This window comes from Phoxinus phoxinus (assembly GCF_949152265.1).
Source record: "Phoxinus phoxinus genome assembly, chromosome: 16".
Classification (NCBI taxonomy): Eukaryota; Metazoa; Chordata; class Actinopteri; order Cypriniformes; family Leuciscidae; genus Phoxinus; species Phoxinus phoxinus.
In genome coordinates, this window is record NC_136891.1 from 4,326,701 (window position 1) to 4,348,993 (window position 22,293).

Genomic DNA, 22,293 nt, shown 5'->3' on the forward strand with positions numbered 1-22,293 from the left:
ATTGCAGAAGGAATGGCTTCATGGTGTTCAGACATATGCCAGTAAGGAGTAGGGCATATGTTCTCCTCCTGATCTTAATCTTTCCTTCATGGTGTAATTTAGCATAACCAGGTTCATGTGAATTATTCTCCCTTCAACATTAGCCTATAAGATTTAAAAATGTTTGTAATTTTATTTAACAAAAATATTTTTTTATGATAGTCTTGATTCATACTAAATTACTACAGTTTTTATTGTAGTAAAGTTAAATATGGTGATTTGGCGGGAACTATGGTAAAGGGAGAGTGATCAGTTTCTCAGCAGATGTCGCTGTTGCCACAGTAATACTGACCGCACGCGCGTGTACGCGCGCTCGTTTTCTCCACGTTCATTAACTTGTTAACCAGTTCTGCTGGTGGACTTCCCGGTAAAGTGACTTAACATCAGTTCTTAACGGTAGATATGGCATCAGTGCGGCGCGTCCTCGGGCTTCGCGCCAGCGCGAGCTTCACCGGGCCTCACCTGTCTCGAGCCCTCGCGCGCTCTTCTAACCCGGAAGCTGCGCGAGTTTAATTATACCAGAGCTGCGGTTCGCGCCAGCAGGGGGCGTTACGAGCACACTGTCATCAAACCAACTGGGCTCTAACTTAAAGTACTGTGGTAGGCCTATTATTGTATTCTCTTTAAGTAGATTCATAATGTTTTGTCTATATAGCTTACCCGGATACAAATTTACAGCATTGCAATGTTTTTGATGACATTATAACATGATAATGCATGTTTATTTTGTTACTTTTGACAGTTGCACTATTGTAATAGCCTACAATGTTTAAGAAACGTGGTTAAAATAGAAAAACATGGTGACACCATCACAGTACTATTTGTAAAGGATGACATCAGATGAAAATACAAAGTTACTTTGATAAATAGTCTACTTCATATTACTCCAGCATGGTAGTACTAGGCCTTTGTGTCTAGATCCAAGCGTCCCTGTTTCCTTTCAGTTATTCTGTTGAATATAGCTACCTTTGATTGTTTTTGTGGATATATGGTATTTTCATAGCCTATAGTAGGCCAAACATAAAATACCATGTCTGATACTAAACTCTACCATGTCTCTGCAGTCTTTGTTATAGGGGTGCATTCAGGTTGACACTTTTTTTTGCCATTGAGATGACTGGGAAAAAAGTGTCCCAATCAACCTGAACTCACCCTACCTCAGTGTCTTTTACAGTCTTCCTCTGTAGACTGAGACTGTAGTTCAGAATTCAAACTCATTGATTAATGTCTTAATAATAAGCGTTCACATATTTAACTGACTGAAATAACGAGACAAGATTCTCTTCCTGCCTCCAGGTGCAGATAAACACCAGCACATCCTATTAACAGCACATGCTTTCATTTTACTTAAACGCCTCTCTCACGTCACATAGGCCTATACACGTGTATTTTACGAATCTTTTTGTTGGTAAGTTTGAAATTCAGTGCAGCCAATTCTGTACTTGTTTGTAGAGCCGTGTTCATTAGCGGCGGAGTCAATAGCAGCTCTTAACGTATCTCGACTCAGATTAAAGGTTTAGTTTAGCTTTCAAAGTCTAACGCGCGGGTCAGGACTCGTTGGCTGTCTGGATTACAAGGGTTAACAGGCGACTTAACCGAATCAACTTAACCAGATAATGCAGAGGATTTATTTCTGCCTGATTATTCTAATATGCTTTAGATTAGATGACGACTAGTGTGAAGACTCTCACGCACGCGCGGCACTAGAAGACATATAAACTTCCCTATTAGCTGCTTCAGTTAAAATGGCATTTGTGCAGTATTTTATCAGGCAGTTGACAAGTGAATTAGAGTTGGCTGTTAGCGCCGTTGAGCTTTATGACAATAGCCTTAGGGTCTCGCTAAAGATCGCTTCACCGCCCTGCTCAGCCCGCGCCGCGCGCTACCGCTGACGCTCAAACCGAAGTGACATGCTGTCATAACAATAGTTTACAAAAACGTGAAGTTCTGCGTTTGGGCAGAAAAGCCAGAGAGTTTTAACTTCTGCGTCTGTCTCTTTTTTTTCCCTCCCTACCGACATCCCATTTGCGCTCTGACAGATTTGGATGTTTTTAACTGTGCTAATGTTCCCCTCTCTCTCTCTCATCTGCCTCCCATACATAAAATGCTAATGGAATCGTCATTTGTAAACGCCTTGTGTGTTGTGTGTGTGTTTGTTTGACCAGAATGTTGCTTTCACAGAACTGTCTCCCTCTATGACTTGTTGTAAAGGTAAATATAGTGAAATATTGAACAATCCGGCTACCCAAAAAAATGTACGCGCACTGAAGAAAAAGTTTTTCTAGCTCTCACCAACACACAAAATACATCAAAGAATTGTTCTTTCTTATTGGTATTCTCTGAACGCATCTGAAGGTAGTGAGGTCGCAGTGAGGTCTGTAACCCTACACACACACACACACACACACACACACACACACACACACACACACACACACACACACACACACACACACACACACACACACACACACACAGTCCAAATGAATTCACACACTGTTATACACAAAGACAGACAGATGTATTGTATATTGTGTGTGTGTGTGTGTGTGTACCTGGCTGCTCTGTGAAGTCTTTAATGGGATTTTGCCTCGGGCTGTTTTATTAAGATGTTGCTTTCTGCTGCCTGTGCAGCTGACACCATTCCCCCCCCACCCCACCCCAAACACACACCATACACACACATACTCCCCCCAGACCCCACCTCCAAATGCACACGCACACACACACACCCCTCTGAAATTTTTGCCACACTGCAGTCCTTGCTCTCAGTCTGATGCCGGTGTGTGCATGTGTGAGAGTCAGGGGTCCTTATATCGGTTTCTGAACGTTTCCTCAGTCAGGATCAGTAACTAACCCTGAGTTAATGTGTTATGATGGATGAGAGTGTGTCTTTGTTAACACTGTACTTGTGTGCAGGGTTTAGCTGTACTTGGTGTTTCTTTTATGGTTTGGGATAGTCTGGGATTGTATTCGGCTTTGTATAAAAACAACAGAAGTTAACATTCCCTCGTTCCTCATTTACATATATATGTGTGGGTTTACCTATAGCTACCTGTTAACAAAATTGTTAGCTAAAAATGAAAACTATCCTTAGTATAGGGACATCCTTCCTCAGTTGCAACAAATATTCATAAATAAGGTTAAATGTTTTAATTCTAAAAGGGGTTTTTGAGAGATTAAAGTTTTGGTAATGATTATAAAACCATTGCAATATCTTTATTAAGATAGCCAAGTGTTTGCATATGTGTGTACTTTGGGTACAAATTTGTACAGAAGTTAAAGCTAACAACCTGCGTTGGTGCCGAAAAAATTCCATAAATAAAATAAATTTTACATTTATGCAACTTCAACATGTGATGTTTAATTCAATGTTATTTGCATCTTCTTAGTAATTATTTGTAAAATTAACAAGCAATTTCTTGGTGAAAATTGTATACACCAATTTTATTATGAAATGTCCTCATTTAGAGGTTTTAATTCAAGAAACTAAAACCAAAATTTTCCTCCAGAAACAAGACACAAAATACACCTGCCTAAATATATTTATTTATTTATTGTAATTATAAAAATGCAAATGTTTTAGGATTTGGGATCTGTTTGGGCTTAAGTGTGCGTAATGTTCATAATTAGTTTTGTATAAAAAATAACAGAAGTCTACGATATGTCCTCATTTATATATGCGTCAAGTTTGAGTGCACACTTAGCTATATTTTCGATACAAATTTGTTCCTTGCTTCAAGTCAAATCTGAAAAAACAAAATGGGTGTATACTTTGCAACAATTTCCACTCAAAAATGTCTTGTACATTTTATAATTACAAAGAAATGGCACGTGTAACAATGAATTAAACCTGAAATTTTTAAGTAAAATTGTCAAACTATAACTTTTTTTTTTCTCTTTTTTTTTAAAGTTATCGCTTTGTGAATTTTTATTTGTAAAAATTATTCTTCAATCGTTTAAAATAGTGTTCTTTTCAAAAAATGAAGTTTTAATTTACGATTAGGGATAGGTTTAGTAAATGTACTGTCCTCACATGGACTGGACTCCAACTGAAAAAATAAGCATGTAAACATGTGTGCATGTGTGTGGATGGCTGCAGTGTCAGGCTGATTGTGCTGTCAGGGTTCGAGATGCTCGATGAGCTTCCTGTTTGTCTCGCTCTGGGCACCATGTTCATCTGCAGACACTGACTGAGTGCCCTCTCTCTCTCTCTCTCTCTCTCTCTCTCTCTCTCTCTCTCTCTCTCTCTCTCTCTCTCTCTCTCTCTCTCTCTCTCTCTCTCTCTCTCTCTCTCTCTCTCTCTCTCTCTCTCTCTGTCTCTCTCTGTCTCTCTCTCTGTCTCTCTGTCTCTCTCTCTGTCTCTCTCTCTGTCTCTTTCTCTTCTCTGCTGTATCCCTGAGGCCTATAGATTGTGCAGAGCAACCTACATTCAGCAGCTTAAAGACACCGAGAGACAGGGAGGCTGGAGAGGATGGGACACAGCGAAGAGTGACAGGAAGATGGAGGGAGAAAAGAAAAGAGTGCATAACAGGAAAAAGGGTTCAGTTAAGCTCTTTCTCTAACACACATTTACACATACACAAACACACACACATGTAGGGAGTTTCCTGGACACTGATGCTTTGTGACATCACAGCACTTTGTCTGATATTTTAAATATGAGGTTGAGACCCTGGTCGTGGGCGGAGCTTCAGAACACACACACACACACACCGACTGTACAGTGCAATAGTAACTGCCCATTTTTTAGTTGCTTTGGCTCCGGAAGTATTTTTCGCTTTCAATTTCGATTCAAAAAGCGATTCAAAGTATTAAACCAGACCAACCAGACATTACAAACAAACTTTGATTTGATGCAAAAAGTATTTGAAAATCGTAGGGAAAACATATTTGAAGATGCAATCGACTACTCATCCCATATAAGCACTGATTGAATTGAAAATGACAGTAATTATAAAAACACAATTTAAATTTTAATTTATATTATTATACATTTATATATTAAAATTATGTTTTTTCTATCATGAAAATCATATGACTTGGCATTGTTTTAATATTGATTTCATTTGAACACTTTACAATAATATTTCATTTTTAAATATCAGTTAACTACTTTAGTTAGCATGAATTAAGAATGAACTACTACAGCATTTATTAATCTTAGTTAATATTAATCTCAGCATTTACTAATTATTCAATTCAAAAGTTGTATTTGCTAGCATTAGTTAATACACTGAACATGAACAAACAATGAATGACTGTATTTTTATTAACTACAGTAACATTAACAAAGATTAATAAATATTAACAAATGTATTGCTCATTGTTAGTTCATGTTACTTAATACATTAACTAATTTTAACAAATGAAACCTTATTTTAAAGTGTTACTTTAAATGGCTTAATAAACCAAATATGTCGTAATGAAAATATACAAATGTGTAAGTACAGAATATTTCTTATTTTAAATTAAAATAATATAATAAAATGTATGATACAAGTGAGTCAAATTTAATTGAAAAAGGAAAAATATACAAAGAGGGAAGAAAAAGTTTGCGGCATAGACTCTTTAAATAATTTGACACACCGGTCTGTTATTGTAGAGACATCGACGTTACATTTCCACGCCCCAAACATGACGTGGAACAAAAAGAACTGTGATTGGTTGATTAACATGTCAGTCAGACGGCCTCTGGGCGGTCCTTAGCCAATGAAAGCTGTGATGGAGTCCTTCTGCCATCAGTCTAAAGCTCTGGCTACACGAGACTATGCATTAATTCACCTGGGAGAGATTGATTGACAGGCTGAGGGGTGGGACTTAGACTGACTGACAGCCATTAAATGTCATTAAGAGCAATTAGCAATTAATACAGAAGTTGCTAATCCCTGAAACGGCTGCACTAATGATAGTATGACCACACACACACACACACACACACAGAGTGACTGGTGGAGACCAGGGGAAGAAACATCAGTCAATATCGATTGTGCTTTAATTTCTGCAGTCAGCCTTAGGCCTCAATCACACGCCACGTTTACAACTAAAGACACACAAACACATACATTTACACAGGAGCTTAGCAGAAACACACACTCATGTAGTGTGTCAAACTTTGTATTATGATTATTCAGTCCATTACTTTCTTTTTGTATTGAACTGCCAATTTTGTTCCAGAGTTCCTTGATGAATGAAAGTTTAAACAGAATTTATTTTAAATAAATCTTTATTTTAGTTTAAAAAAAGTTTTAAATTCTTTTTAAAAAATCTTACAGACCCCAAACTTTAGAACAATAATTTAATATAATAATAATTGTTTTTATTTTATCATGATGTATATCTATTGTCTGTATATGTAGTTCAAAAGTTTGAGGTCAGTAAGATCTTTTTTACAGTAAATTGATCAAACGTGACAGTAAAGACATTAATGTCAAATATTTTTATTTCAAATAAATACTGTTCTTTTGAACGTTCTATTCATCAAAGAATCCAGAAAAAATGGGTTTCCACAAAAATATGAAATACAGAAATACAACTTTTTCAACATTGATAATAATATTAAGAAATGTTTCTTGAGCAGAAATTATTTCGGAAGGATCATGTGACACTGAAGACTCGAGTAATGATGCTGAAAATTCAGCTTTGATCACAGGAATAAATTATATTTTAAAATATATTCAAATAAAAAACAGCTATTTTAAATTTTATTGTAATAATATTGCTGAGCATAATTGAGTATAATCGCATTTCGACTTCTTTCAGAAACATGAAACCAATCTTGTGTAGGCTATATATATATATATATATACACTATGAAATCCATTAAATTTTGGCTGAATTTGGATACAGCAATACTACTCATACTAGTGATATATCTTTATATGGCAGAAATAGTAAGAGTAGTATGCTTAGCCAGTCTCTCTCACTTTATCACTTTTTTCTGTGTCTTTGTCTTCCACTTTGCTTTTCCGCTAGTTTCTGTCAGGATGGTGTGAGCGAAACGGAGGGACGAGAGAAAGAGATGATTACAGCGGTGTAACTTTGGAGCAAAAGGACAGCGAGAGACGTTTCTGAAGCATTGAAGGAGATACGCGGAGAACGAGCGAGAGAGGGAGAGGATGCGAAGGGTCGATTTATCTTACATTGACAGGAGCGGCTTCAAACGATGACCTTGAGGACTAATGAGAGTAAATGAGTGAAATATTTTTCACTTTTAAAAAGTGAAACTATAATCAAATGGAAGCCTGAAAGATGAACTAATGAGCTTCAGCGATGATGAAAGCGTGCGAGGGAGAGAGAGAGCGATACGGACTGATAGAACGAGAGAGAGAGGGAGGTAGTCATTTGGCAGAGCCTGCAGTGTCAGGCCCTCACTCCTGCCATCTCATTAGCTGACCTGACGACTGCCTGATTAGAATACGTTTGATGAAAATTTCAAGGATTTTTCCCCCCACTCAACATTCACTTTTTTTTTTTTGGTGTGATTTAATAAATATTGCACAACTTTATTTTTGAGACACAGAAACTGGGAGGTAATTAATTAAGATTAAAGCCGTCTGGAACAAGTTGATTTACCGTCATTATTCGCCCTGAAATCAACAAATATATTTAAAACACAGTGACAGCAATGGACATGAGAAACGTGTTGAGCACACAAGTCACACACTTGCATGTCGGGCGTTATTTCACTCAACATAAACTGAATTTGTACCCTTCAAAAATTAATTTAACATCTTATTTCAAGCAGTCCAGTTTTTTCCAGATGCTTCGTTCTTTGGTTTTTAATACTGGTTTTGCAAAACCACTTTCTGTGCATAGCGCCACCAAATGGCTAAACGCTCAAATCTTATTTGTTGACACTGCCTTGAAGCAAACATCTTGCTCATGTGGGTTTGATATTTTGTGGTGATTCTCGTTGTTGTGATTATGGGATGGTAACCACGAGGAACTTTGTTGCTGTCTGATTTTTGATGCTCTTTTCAGTGAAGTAAAGACTTGTTCGTAAAAAAATAAGATTAAAACCCCATAGAATTAACTGGAAAGCATTTTTTTCTCTCTTTCAGATATTTCTACTTTGCCAGAAACGTCAGGCTTCCCCAACCATTTGAACCATCAGGATTGGTCTGTTAATTTGGTAATAATTTAATACATCCACCTTTAAGCAGAAAAGTAATCAATATACACATACACTACTGTTTAAAAGTTTGAATAGTACATTTGACAAATTAATACTTCTAGTCAGCAAGGATGTATTAAATTGATCGAAGGTGACAGTAAAGACATTTCTAATGTTACACAATATTTCAATTTCAAATACATTTTATAATAAGATTTTTTTCTTGAACAGCAAATCAGCATATTAGAATGATTTCTGAAGGATCATGTGACACTGAAGACTGGAGTAATGATGCTGAAAATTCAGCTTTACCATGACTGGATCCTTATAGTGAGCGATGGATGGATGGATGGATGGATGGATGGATAGATAGATAGATAGATAGATAGATCGATAGATCGATAGATAGATAGATAGATAGATAGATAGATAGATAGATAGATAGATAGATAGATAGATAGATAGATAGATAGATATTTGCATGCATTAATGTTAACTTTCAACTAAAGTTTGATCCAGATTGTTTCATCCAGGTAGGGTGCTGTTGAGGATCAACCCTGAAAACCACAGGTTAGTCACCTAATTTTTCTTATTTTTTATGTTAAAAAAAGTGTTTTTTTTATGTTAAAATATTGTCATTTTATGCAGTGACACTGGCTCAACCAACGGCGTGAGTTTGGGGCGACTGCATCTGAAATTTCATGCAGCTGACTTGTTGCTTTGCTGCCTTATCAGGCAATGACTTTGAAAGTGATGGTAACCCATACTTGGAATTTGTCCTCTGGATTTAACCCATCCACGTTACTCCCCCACCTACTTTTTTCCTGCTGGTATTGAGAATCGACCCGCCAACCTTCAGGTTACAAGTCTGACTCTCTAACCATTAGGCCACGACTGGCAGCATTTCTCAGCGTTTGAGACTGAGTTTGTAGGCAGGTATACAGATATCTGAGGCATCGTAAGGGTTTAATGATCTACCGCAAAATAGAGAAAGCTCTGGTGATAACTAAGCAAAATATAATTACTACAATTGTAATTTCTTAAAGTGGAAAACGTTGGTCAAAAACGTACATTTACACACAAACTGACCAACAACCGCAACTTTCTGACTCTTTTTCATTTTTTCATCTGTCACAGAATGGAAAGCACAGGATTGTGGGATATCAAAGGCAGCTAAGGATACATCTATGCTGCCTTCAAAAATCGATCAGATGAAGGTATTTCAGGAGACAGAAAGTGAAGCTAACTTTGGACGTGCCTTGATGCCTTCCTACCTTGGAATGCATTCTCCGAAAGCAGCATTATTAAGCTTTCGGACGCATCCCAATCGTGCAGAAATGTCACGCTTCACCTTTAAATCTGATCTTGATCTCAATCACGAGTCCCGATTTGTCCACATCAGGATCCCTCAATCTGTGTCTGGTTCACATAAATGGTTTGTTTAACCGGCTGCTCTTCGAGAGCTCAGTAAGCACTCATTCTGTGGTCCGATTCATTTGTGCAGAGTCAATTCCCTGTGGAAGATCTAGGAGGAGCTGTTTGTTGGGCTGGAGGAACTGCCCTGTGGCGGCTCTTTGAGAGGTTAAGCTGGAGATTGTCATTGCCCAAGGTGAACTGGCTTTCAGTGGTAACCCAGGTGGAAACTAGAAAGGCGAGTTCAGGTCAGTTATAAATTATAACAGCTCCATGCACCGTCACAAAAAACAATTAATAATAGAAAATATTCTCTCTAATTGCTGGACTTTATTTAATGAGTCCTAACCTTTGGAGAGAAGGAAATGATTTATGTATCCGGTCAAAAGTATGAATATGCAAATACAGATTGTACCCCTGGAGGACAGCACACAATGACAAATCAATGTCTATATTTTCATATTTTCGTTTGTTTTATTCATCCTCCCCTAGACGCGCACGCGGAACCGCATGAAAAAGCCATTACTGAAAACAGCCACAGGTGGTGACGGCTAATGCGCAACTTCCCAGCCAATCCGAACCATTCGTTGCCTTTTGCTTTTTTCATCCACATCTATAAGTCGTAATTAAAATCAGCTTTGCATAAAAAATAGTTTCCCGGCGTGAGACGAGGTTGAAGTTAAAACGTGACCCTTTCTGGCCCGAGAGGACGTACGTAGTAATGAACAAACTATCATCCAGCAGCCTACGTTTACATCCACCGACACCGACGCTTCTACAAACACGTACTTGCTGTTTACTAATTCATTTGCTGGAAGAAAAATTCTCTCTTTACTCTCTGGCTGCGGAGTTAAATACTCGGCCTTGAGAAATCAGACCATCAGCCTCTGAGCTACAGCAGCTGCAACTAAATTAGTATGCCATTAGCATGTTTTATTTCTTTAGGTGAGGAATTACATTTGAATATTAATTTGACTGCATGTTTAAAGGCAGTGCTTACCGGATCTCCATAAATTAGCTTTAATATGTGGATTAGCCCTTTAGCATCATACGCCAGTGCAAGGCAAGAGACAAGACTATCGTCTGAAGTGAGTGTGTTTTTCTGTCTCGGATCGCCACGAGCGCGACGTCGGGATCGTGACCCGTCAGGCCTCTCGCGCCCTAAAGCCATGTATGATCGTAACACAACACGGTCTGTGTAGCGGTTATGTCACTGATAGCAACAGCATTCGAAGCGCTGCTATGGCTGGAATGCTGTCACAGCTTCAACATGTCAAAGTATTTCAAGTAGGCATGAATGTTTTTACATACTATATTCCCAAAGCATTTATACACATGCATTAGAAAAGTGACAATAATGGTAACAAAATATTCTTTAAAAAACATTAAAAGTGAATGTTAATTATGTTTAATGTTTTTTTTTTGTCTTATGTTGGATACTAATATAGTTTATTAATATTTTGACAAATTTTTTATATTTTATATTTCCATTTTTATTTTAGTTAAGGTTTTGGTAATTTTGTTTTGTGTTTTCTTGTAATTTTAGTAGTTTTTTTGTATGTCTATATTGATTTTAATTTAAATGCATTTTAGTTAATTTTATTTAAGTTAAACTAAATTAAAATGAGAAATATTGTTTTGGCAATTAGCTGAAATAAATTAAGTTTTAAGTTAATTGAGTTTTAGTAAACTCTAACCATGGTTTATTAATTTGATATTTTTTAATTCTGTTTTGTGTTGACTACAAACTGATTCAGATCTGATCTGAACTGATGTGCAAGTGGAAAAACATCATTATGTTAGTACAGTAACCTGATTTCTTCTTCTGTTGAACTCAAAATAACCTATTTTGAAAGTCAGTGGGCTCCACACAACATTAAAACGTTTTTCAAAACTTATTTTGTGCTCCACAAGAGAAAGACAAACAGGTTTGAAACGACATTAGACGTACCATAAGGTATGAACTATCCATTTAAGAATTTAAATCGATTGAAAGCACTAATAAAAAATAAAATAAATGTAAACAAATAAAAAAGCGGATAAAGTAAAATAACCTGGACATTAAAAATTCTTTATTATTTTGTTGTGCAGATAAAACTCTTGAATATTGTGATCAAAGCGATTGGTTTCTGTGGGGCGAGCAGCTCAAAAATGCATTTGGCTGCAACAGATGCACAACTGCCCTTTGCATTTTAAGGATTTATCTGATAAAATGGAAAAATGTGGAACGAGGAATGTTTTTTAAAAGTATCTGTCTCTTATTTTTCTAAACTTGTCAAAGCAAGAACTGATAAGAATGTAAAAATGTGTATCTTGAATAGCAATGTAAGTCGCTTTGGATAAAAGCATTTGCCAAATGCATAAATGTAAATGTCAAACCCAAATTCACCCCGACAACAACCCCAGCGTCATTTCATTCTGTTTTAAGCGTTATATTTGTGTTGTGATAAACTTCTTCAAGATAAGAGACACCATATTCATAAGCTTTGTATCTGCTGGATATTCTTCAAACATTCAACAGTCAACATTTTAGCAATGTATTGCATATAAACAAACACTTATATGGAATAACAATTCTGTTTTGTGCATAAGTTAAGTTTTTATCCATATGTGTTAGCTTTGGTTTAATTTGTTTGATGTCTAAAATAAGAATGTCTCTTAGCAAGTATCTATAGAGGCAAATGGCTTTTACGTGCACTTTTAAAAATAAAGCTTCTATATTGGCATCTGTTGTTCCATAAAGAACCTTTAACATCCGTAGAAACCTTTTCAATGCACAAAAAGTTATACAAAGTGGAAAAGGTTCTTCAGATTATTAAGATGTTCTTCACACTAAGGAAAACAATGGTTATTTTAAAGAGCTGGTTGATTATGATTTCACTTTTCTAACTTTAGTTAGTGTGTAATGTTGCCGTTTGAGCATAAACAACATCTGCAAAGTTACGACGCTCAAAGTTCAAATCAAAGGGAGATATTTGTTTTTAAAGAAATTGCTTTTTAAGGACTACAACAAATGGCTGGTAGGAACTACACAACATTCCTCCCGGGTTAGTGACATCACCAACCCTAGAATTTACATAAACCCCGCCCCCGGGAACACGATTTATAGATTATCAAGACAGCTAATCAATGACTAGAAGATAACTACACATAAGCTGAGACAAATGTTGTCGCTTCTTCTTAAGTCTCTCCATAAAAGGCAAAAAGTTTTTGAACTTTTCAGTGCATGTCTGTTTGAGTGCAAGCTGTTGAAGCTCCGCCCCCTGTGCCGGGAGCAGCAGCTCATTTGCATTTAAAGGAACAGACACAAAACGGTGCGTTTTTGCTCACCTTCAAAAAGTGACAATTTTAGCATGCTACACAGGGGCGGACTGGCCATCGGGAGCACCGGGACATTTCCCGGTGGCCTGACGGTCGTTCTGGCCTGCCGGCTGCCAAAAAAATAAAAAAATAAAAATAAAAAAAAAGGCCTGCCGTCTGCCGCTGTGCAGACGATCAGCCCGATCTCATCCCAAGGCGTAATATACTGACGCTTTGACAAATCGTTTACATCCAACGCACATGGCACCCTTTAGCGTCAATATGAGACGCAGATATTTGTCAAAAGTGTCAGTATATGACGCCCTAGGATGAGAATGCGTTGGATAGGCTGGTGTGCAACTACGAATTAATTGACGGATCTCTCAATCGACGAATCATAATGGCGGAGTGAAAATGACAATCCCACCCAACGTCACGAAGCACTGCCTAATATCTGACTAAATAGTTCAAAAATGGAGTGTAAACGCAAAGGAGGAGCAGAGAGGGAGCGTTTAAAAAGGAAAAAAGCCCTAGCCACAGACGCAGCGAGCTTCTGCAAAATCTCAGCCATGTTCGCCAGTAAGGGAACAGGTCGGTCAAGATTACATTTACATTATATTTGTAATAATTTGGCAGACGAACGCTTTCATCCAAATAGAGTTAATTTCGTCAGACGAGACGAGACTAAAAATGTTCGTCAACGACCTTTTTTTCCATGACTAAGACTGCACCAATGTCCAAAAACGCTGACTAAGACTAAATTAACATGCATTATTGTTGACGAAAAAAGACGAGAATGTTTTGCATAAAATAAAAACTAAGATAAAATCTCTCTTCATTTTCGTCTCCAATCGTCTCTACTTGCCATCATCAGGAGATAGAATATTCATCTGTTATGAACAGATTAATGTTAAAAACTAGTTGCATTAAAAAAATCTATTACATTTTTTTCAGGTAATTATGACATTTAACCAATATTTGAGATGTGTGAAACACTATTTGACTGACATGGTTATCAGAAATAATCTCAGAAATAATTTGTTATTTAAAAAAAAGACTAAAATGTTTTAACTAAAACTTATAAATATTGAGTTTCTTTTGACTAAAATTAGACGACTAATTAAAATTTGACTAAAATAACGAGACTATTAGTCGACTAAAACTTGACTAAGATACCTTGAGTTTCTTTTGACTAAAACTAGACTAAAATGACGAGACTTTTAGTTGACTAAAACTAAGACTAACTAAGACATTTGGCACAAGACTAAGTCTAAATTAAAAATAGGTGACAAAATTAACACTACATACAAATCACTTAGATAATCACAATAGATAAAATTAAACCAACAAACGAGCAACAATATGTAAGTGGTGCTGTGTCAAGTCTCGTTTCGTCTACATGTAGCATATTTTTAATATAATAAATAAAAATGTATAAAAAGTAGACAGTGTTAGTGGGTCAAATTGTTTAAATAATAAATAAATCAAGTAGATGGTATGGAAAAGAATACAGTGTTAGTTATTTAGATTTTTCATTTCTAGTCTACAATATGTAGCCTACAATGTTTGTTTGTTTATTTATTTATTTTGCCAATTTAAGGCAATTTTCTATTTGTCATTGGTTTGGTAGTATAAATGGTATATTCCTAGTGAGTTTGTAAGGGTTATTTTTTTATATATTATTGCATCTGGTAGTCTACCTGTTACATTAATAGGGTTAGCCTACAAGTTTATCAGTCCAGTAGATTACATGAATAGGGTGGTGGTGACTGCAGCAGCAGAGGTGGCCTGGCAGTGGAGTCAAATTCCCGGCCTGAATTATTGTCCCAGTCCGCCACTGATGCTACATAAAATATCTGCGAGGTATTTTGAGCTAAAACTTCACATACACACTCTGGGGACATCAAAGACTTATTTTATATCTTGTGAAAAGGGCATTATACCACCCTTTTAAGAAATATTGATTGAAAGGTTCTTCGTCATGAAAACCCCCTTTTGGAACCTTTTTAAGAGTGTGTTCCACTCCAACTATTGAAATACATCAATACAGAATAACGTAAGAAACTATCAGTCTTTAAATAATCATGGCACCCATCAGCATGCTGAAAACCATTTACTGGATCTGAAGGGATCACTGTGGTCAAGGGACGAGACAACAAGTGGTAATAGCTTTAAAGGAAGGTATAATTGGTTATAAAGAAAACAGCAAAAGAGAGAGGGAGATGAAGAGCGGCAGACAGTAGTAGAGGGAGAGCTGAACTAAGGGATCGGAGTTATGTCTGGATGAGTGTGTTAGAACCGAGGCCTGGGGCCATTCTGTGAGCGAGAACCATAACCTGCCTAAGGGAAGAGGGACTAGCCTCTGCTAACACAGGTGAGCGCATGCAGTTTTAATACAGCTGTTGTAAACATCATTATACACCCTTAGCACAGGCTTCAGATGTATTTACAGGGCGCTAAATGAATGGCTCATGATATTGACTTTTTGTGTGACTTATAGCTGTGACAACTTGTGAAATCTGTATTTATAGAGCAACATGCATATGCTACTGTAGTTTCAGGTTTTAGTTTCCAGCATTCAAATGTGTAAAATTATCTAAAGACTGATAGTTAAAGGGATATTACACCCAAAAATGGAAATCTGTCATAATTTACTCACCGTCATGTTGTTTCAAACCTGTGAGTTGAGGGCGCAGTAATTGATGACAGAATTTTCATTCTTGGGTGAACTTTCCCTTTAATGCACTTTGGCACAATGTTAAAACAAGAAGTTTGGTTGGAACATGTGGAAGAGCTCCTTTTTTAACTTAGCATAGCTATTTGCAAAGCTTTCCTGGAGCTCAAACGGTAGAGCATGCTTGCAACCCAAGAGGATGGGTTCATTTCTCAGGGAATCTGGTTTTAGTTTTCGTCATGCAAATGTGTAAAATGATGTAAAAACTGATAGTTAATCACTTTTTAACATTTATGTGCAAAAGAGCTTATGAATGAATGAGGCATTTTTTTTAGCACTTTCATATTTACTACTTTACACCCAAAGCGCTTTACAATCATATCAGGGAATCTCTCCTCAACCACCACCAGTGTGAGCATCACTTGGATGATGCGACTGCAGCCACAGTACAACGGCGCCAGTGCGCTCACCACACACCAGGTGGAGAGAGGAGAGAGAGTGATTGAGCCAATTCAGTGGATGGGGATTATTAGGAGGCCATGATTGGTAGGGGTCAATGGGTGGAATGGGGCCCGGGCGCCGGGGTTACACCCCTACTCTTTTACGAGAAGTGCCATGGGATTTTTAATAACCAGAGAGAGTCAAGACCTCGGTTTAACGTCTCATCTGAAGGACGGTGCTCCTTGACAGTATAGTGTCCCTGTCATTACACTGGGGCGTTAGGACCCACACAGACCACAGGGTGAGCGCCCCCTGCTGGCCTCACTAACACCTCTACCAGCAGCAACCTGGTTTTCCCAGGTCTCTCATCCAGGTACTAACCAGGGGGGCAGTGCTCCGAAAAACATTGAAGCCGACCTGGGCACCGCCATTGGCTAGCGGACCCCCACCTGCTGTTAGCATTCCATTGACTCCCATTCATTTTGGCGTCACTTTGACAGCGAATAACTTTACATCTGAGGCGTTTAAAGACACCATTTGTCCATTGTTTATTTCTAAAGAAACACGAAAATGTATAAAAGGCTCCATTACCTTGTATCTTACGTTATGGCCCCGTAGAAGCAGTTTTTGTAAAAATAGGCTAACGATTGCGTCATACCCGCGCGACTCTGTCGCACAAGTCGAAAAATTACCGTATGGACAGGCAGAGAAGCTCGCAAGCAATCGGGAGGACGTGGAGGCATAAAGTCAAGGGAGAAGCCCATAGAGAGTGATAAAGTTGCTCCCGTTCTAGCTCATGGACAGCTAATGCCCACGCTCTCCGTCTCTGCGAGATTCGGAAGGGAATGATTCAGATTTCTCTCGGCACAGCTACTAGAAGACCTACAGGTTGCTCACGTCACATCTACGTCGTCAAGCTCAGTTTGAGCCTGCGCAGTTCGCCTTGCGATCAGGAAGTGAGTGCTTCTAATTGACTTAATTTCTCTCCGTTGAAACCTATGGGGTCGCTGTGTCCAGTTTATATACTGTCTATGGTACTAACCAGGCTCAACCCTGCTTAGCTTCAGTGGGCAATCAGTCTTGGGCTACAGGGTGATATGGCTGCTGTAATAGTGTTTAATGTTCAATTACATTCAAATTATTAGTACCATTTAAATTACAGTGGGTTACCATTGTGGGGACGAGTGGAGCATTTGGTTAGGCTGTGGACTGATTCAGCAACCCGTATAAATGCTTTGACTGAAGGAAGGAGCATGTAAATCTTAGCATTTAAGATGCTAACAAGTGCTATTGCTAACTAGCTGGCTGGGTCTAGAAATTTAATTTGTGTGACACTAAAATACATTCAAATTTATATGAATTTGAATACCTGAATCATATCAGGGAGCCTTTTAAAATTCACTTTGAGATTCGCTTAAAATTACTTAATTCCATGATGTTGAAGTTACATGAATAAATTATGTTTGTTTAACTTAATTGGTTCACGTGGGACCGATGTACACTATCAAATCATGTAAATCCAACACCTTTTTTTCCAGTGTAGTGCAGAGCTAAAAGGCTTTGATAATTTTACGAAAGTTTATTCATGTTGAGATCTGACTTTTGATTGCACAGTTGTTATCTTGCTAAATTTGTTAGACACAATGTGTGACATTGAGAAACTTGTGAGTTTTGAATTAGCTTTCGTTTTTATTTTATTTTAATTATAGTTTAAGTTTTAGTAATTTTGCTATGTGCTTTTTATTATTTTAACTATGTCTATATATAGCTTTCATTTTATTTTATTTTTAGTCACTTTAGTTGGCAAGCCAACATACTATAAATTAGGTTTTTCACTCTTATTTATATTTTATTTCAACTTTTTCAATTACCAATAATATTAATAGTTTTATCAATACCAACACTGCTCTCCAAATCCTCTCTATTGAGTTTCATTGCTGTGTAATAGAAACATCTGGGATATTACAGAGATCAAATGAAATTCACACTATGACATCTGTTAGTTGATGGTTATGTGGCTCATACATGTAAATGCATGTTTCTCCACAGGATGAGCTCTGGGGCTTGGGTTTATGTTGTGGTTGAGCTGGTAAACCCATGAGGTGAGCAGATCCTAACCCCGCACATACACGAGAGACGCTTGTTTATCTACCGATTCATCTGTGAGCCTTGAGAGAGCGTTATTTGAGAACTTCGCTGGATTGTGATCTGAAGCAGGTAGTTTTTATGAGATAAACACAGGATTTCCTCAAACCCAACAGGCCTGATTTTAAAACACATTTTTGACTGTCGATTACAGACATCTTAAATATTGATGGACAATCCAACAGTAAAGTGTGTCCCTGAGGAAATCTAAGCTCTTGTATAAAGGCCTAAAGCAATCCTTTAATTCACATCTCATATTCTAGATTTTTGTTCCTGTTTTTAGTCTCTGAAAACTCCAACATGTAGATGGGGCAATTTTTATTTTGTAGCAAATCCATCCAAACACAAGCACTCATTATTTAGTATTTAGTGGGGCTTGTTTAGACTACCATCTGTTGTTCCTAATCGGGTTAAGTAGTATATGAAATATGAAAACGACCTCAAAAATGTGTTAAACTTTAACACATAAGGGGCTTTTACATTTACAGAAATGCTGTACCATGGCTCCATTTGTGTATATGTGCAACAGACTTGATTACTTAGAAAAGTAAAAGCAAAAAAGTTGCAGTTTAAGTGATCAGACTTATGATTTTTGCCTGGTGAACAATACATCAGGTGAAAAATTGCATAGACTCACATTGATAGAGGGACCTGAGACATATCTAGACAGAAACTAGAATATCATAAAGTGCTTTCATGAATTTGACAGCATTTTCCTACTTTGTAGGTCATGTGTGAACAAGATATGATTTCAAAATGATTATAAACACTGAGTAAAGAAATGTCAAATTGGACAGTTGCTGAACAAAATTGCGTCTCCATCTGAACAGATAAATAAATGATTCGATATATTATAGAATACAGCATAAATTCTCGTACTATCTTACTCTATTTCCATTTTTATCAATATGCATAAAATAAATTGTTGCATGTGTTAATATGTTGTATATCTTGGGCATTTTTACTGTAAAAGTAGTTATTGAGAGACTTAAAGCAACACTAAATAACTTTTCCTCTTCTGTCGCCCTACAGGTTGGAAGCGGAATTGTCCATTACCGCTGTTGTAAATCATTTAACCTACCACAGATGTCCACAGATAAGGTAGAGTATGTTGCATTATTTCATGAAAGAATGATGTATTGCGACATCAGAAATGAAGAAAAACAAAATAATCACTATTGTAACGCTTGACGTAAAGCAAGCCAAATTTGTAGTTTTTTTTATGTCTCATTAGAACTACAGAAACGCGACCCGATCTGGCAAACTTACATAGTGCGGTTATAGCAGATATTGGACCGCAAAGCGGAGGCAGACGTGCCTTTCACCCTGTTACGACTTGATGAACGGCTAAAAAATTCTTCTTTAGCGTTGCTTTAAAGTAACACCAGGTAACTTTTGCTCTCGGGGTCCCCCTAGAGTTGGGAAACAGTATTGTCCTCTACTACTGTCGTAAACTCTGTCATACATGCACGTGCATTTGTTGACAACCATGATAGCCCTGAACACTGTAGGAGTTCACATGCAGGTGTTCTGCTTGCGTCGCGTGTGAAATGTCTTCATCCAAGTACAGTGGCATATATTTCAGCATGTCATGATATGAATATAATTTCATGGGTTTTATTTTTTTTCAAACGACAAATGATCGCGATGCTCACGTCTACAAGCCAGCGTCATTATAGTAGCCTAGTCTATTGGTTACCGTTTTACTGAATCTATATGATACTTCAATGCAATGTTTGAGTGGTAGCTATAATAACCATATATTGTCAATATTATAATAGCAAGCTACCATAGATGAATCTGCAAATTTTACAAATCGATTTGCATTATAGCTTGAGGCAAGACAAATAAACAAATATCACAGGCATGTTAGGTATCCTAAAATATGATTTTGTACATCTTATATATTTACTTGCAAGAATGTAGCCCCTACCAAACTTGTACACACCCTTTAGACATAGGCTTTCATTTGATATTTGAAAGTCCGCATCGGTCGGGCATAGGGTTGCCACCTTTGATTTGTGAAAAACCGGGACACTCAGATTATTATTATTTTTTGGAGTCTGAGTTGTAGGTTGTAAATAGTATTTTCTTTGACACTGGTGGCTCATCCGATTTTGTTGTGTTATCCTCCTCGTCCGTCTCTCCCCCCATTTCACACAATAGATGTAAATAGACAGTTTTTAAAAAGCTAGCTAGCAACTAAACTCACACTGTATCATCTTGGATGTGTGTTGATGCGCGCGCGCGACCGACAGCACAGGCAGTTGCTAGGCGATAAGTTGAGCTTCCAATCAAATAAAAGTAAACGCCAGGCCAATCCACTCTTTTACCCGTTTTTACCATGGTTTTTACCCGTTTACGGACACAGGATTGGATGTACTGTACACAACTATGAAGAAAACACATTAACAGTAGCAGCTAGACGGAAACGGTTTAATTTGAAACCAGGAAATTCTACTTTAGAAGTACATTTTCACAAAAAAACGGGACAATTCGTGTCCCGGGAAAGAATATTCATTTTCTGGGACTGTCGCTCAAAAAAGAGAACAATCCCTGGAAAACCGGGACGGGTGGCATCGGGCACCCCCTGATCCTCGTTCTGCCTTTAATGCGATCACTTTCTCGTTTCCTCTTTTTTGCTTTCCTCCGACAAAACCTTTGCTTTCTTGCTTTTCTGTGCTGCTTCGTCCATGACTATAACATTTGGCAAACAAACGATAGTTTGGCTCGCACGTCCGATTTTAAGGAAGTGGGGGTGGTGGTGGAAGTGACGTATATGCCGTAAAGCAGTCGAATTTTGTAGTTCTCTTTGTTCGCCGGTTACTACCCGAAACCCGAAGTTTAAAAGTACGATTAAAAACGCTACAGACCCCGTCAGGCTATGGCAGACGTGTCATTCAACCTATTGTAAGTCGATGTACCATCACAAGAGACTCGGAAATATATTATTAAGGTTGAAAAGTTACCCAGAGCTGCTTTAAAGAGATGACAATTTTGTTATCGTATACTTTCATGTGTTTCAAATCTGTAAAACTGACCAAAAATGTTCTCGTATGTTCCACAGAAGACAGAAAGTCATACAGGTTTGGAACTACTTGATAGTAAGTAAATGATCCCTGAATGTTCATTTTGAGTGAACTATCCCTTTAAGGGACTTAGCAACCATTCAGAACACAGCTCAGTTTTGTTAGGCCAAGCACAACTCGCATTTTCCTCCGAAAAAAAAAAAAAATCGTAATGCTGGCATTTTTATGCACTATATAAAGCGTGAGATATCAGACATTCAGATGCTGCGATTGTGGAGTCAAGGTCTGAACCCTCCCTCGACAGACGCTCGCTCTGCATATGCCATTATCATAATGAGCACACACGCATAATTTATAGTTTCTTTAACTAATTAACACGACCACAAATAATAATATGAATAATAAATAGCTGGTTTGAATTTTATATCCTGATGTAGAGCTCAGTTTTTTTCTTTTGCTTTGACTTTTTCAGGAATTGTTTGCCTCTTTTTAGTCCCATCCACCAAAATGCGCCCACGAACACACACCTTTTTGCGCTATATTGCACTGTTCTCTCCTGCATGTAAGATTTATTCTCACATGTATCTTTAATTCCTCCATCAGAGCGGAGTGCTGTTTGAGTTGAGAGGGAGGCAGGCGGCTCAAAGCAGACGTGTCAAACCAAAGTAACAACCTTAAAAAACGATTTCTCATCAAATTAGGCTGCAGTCCCGTGTCCCACAGTACCTCAAATAAAAAGCAACCATCAATTATGGATATGGCCCTCCTTCCAGACTAGAGTTATATATATAAGTGTGTGTGTGTGTGTGTAGCATTTAGAGTCTCTCGCTCATATTAGCTGCAGCTCCTCCCAGGTGTGCTGCTGAACATTTAATGACGTCCTCAGGGCAAAACACTTAAGGGTTAACCAGTCCGCAACAGCCCAGAAACACACACACACACACACACACACACACACACACACACACACACACACACACACACACACACACACACACACAAACTCCCTTAGACACAAATTGACCCCTCTAGCTTCCTTGGGTCAGTTTTCCCTGGATCGGATATCAGTAGGAAATTCAGTTAGGCAGTTTCAACCGATTCTTCTCAACCACAGTCTCCATAACTGAGGCCTTCAT

The 22,293-nt window shown here is 37.7% G+C and overlaps 1 protein-coding gene across 11 annotated transcripts in view; it reads left to right on the forward strand.

Moving 5' to 3' along the window:
• tfap2d (transcription factor AP-2 delta (activating enhancer binding protein 2 delta)) overlaps positions 1 to 22,293 on the forward strand; it is a 123,432-nt gene that overhangs the window by 15,367 nt on the left and 85,772 nt on the right. For 7 of the 11 annotated variants that reach the window (XM_079584632.1, XM_079584626.1, XM_079584627.1 and 4 more), the window contains 8 exons: positions 4,451 to 4,586; positions 7,015 to 7,226; positions 8,103 to 8,173; positions 8,689 to 8,725; positions 9,293 to 9,372; positions 9,660 to 9,816; positions 18,033 to 18,200; positions 19,161 to 19,229. The gene's annotated coding sequence lies outside the window, so the exon portion shown is untranslated. Of the gene's footprint in view, positions 1 to 4,450; positions 4,587 to 7,014; positions 7,227 to 8,102; positions 8,174 to 8,688; positions 8,726 to 9,292; positions 9,373 to 9,659; positions 9,817 to 18,032; positions 18,201 to 19,160; positions 19,230 to 21,742; positions 21,823 to 22,293 lie in introns of those variants that run through there. The other 4 variants (XM_079584633.1, XM_079584619.1, XM_079584620.1 and 1 more) reach the window with 3 other exon arrangements.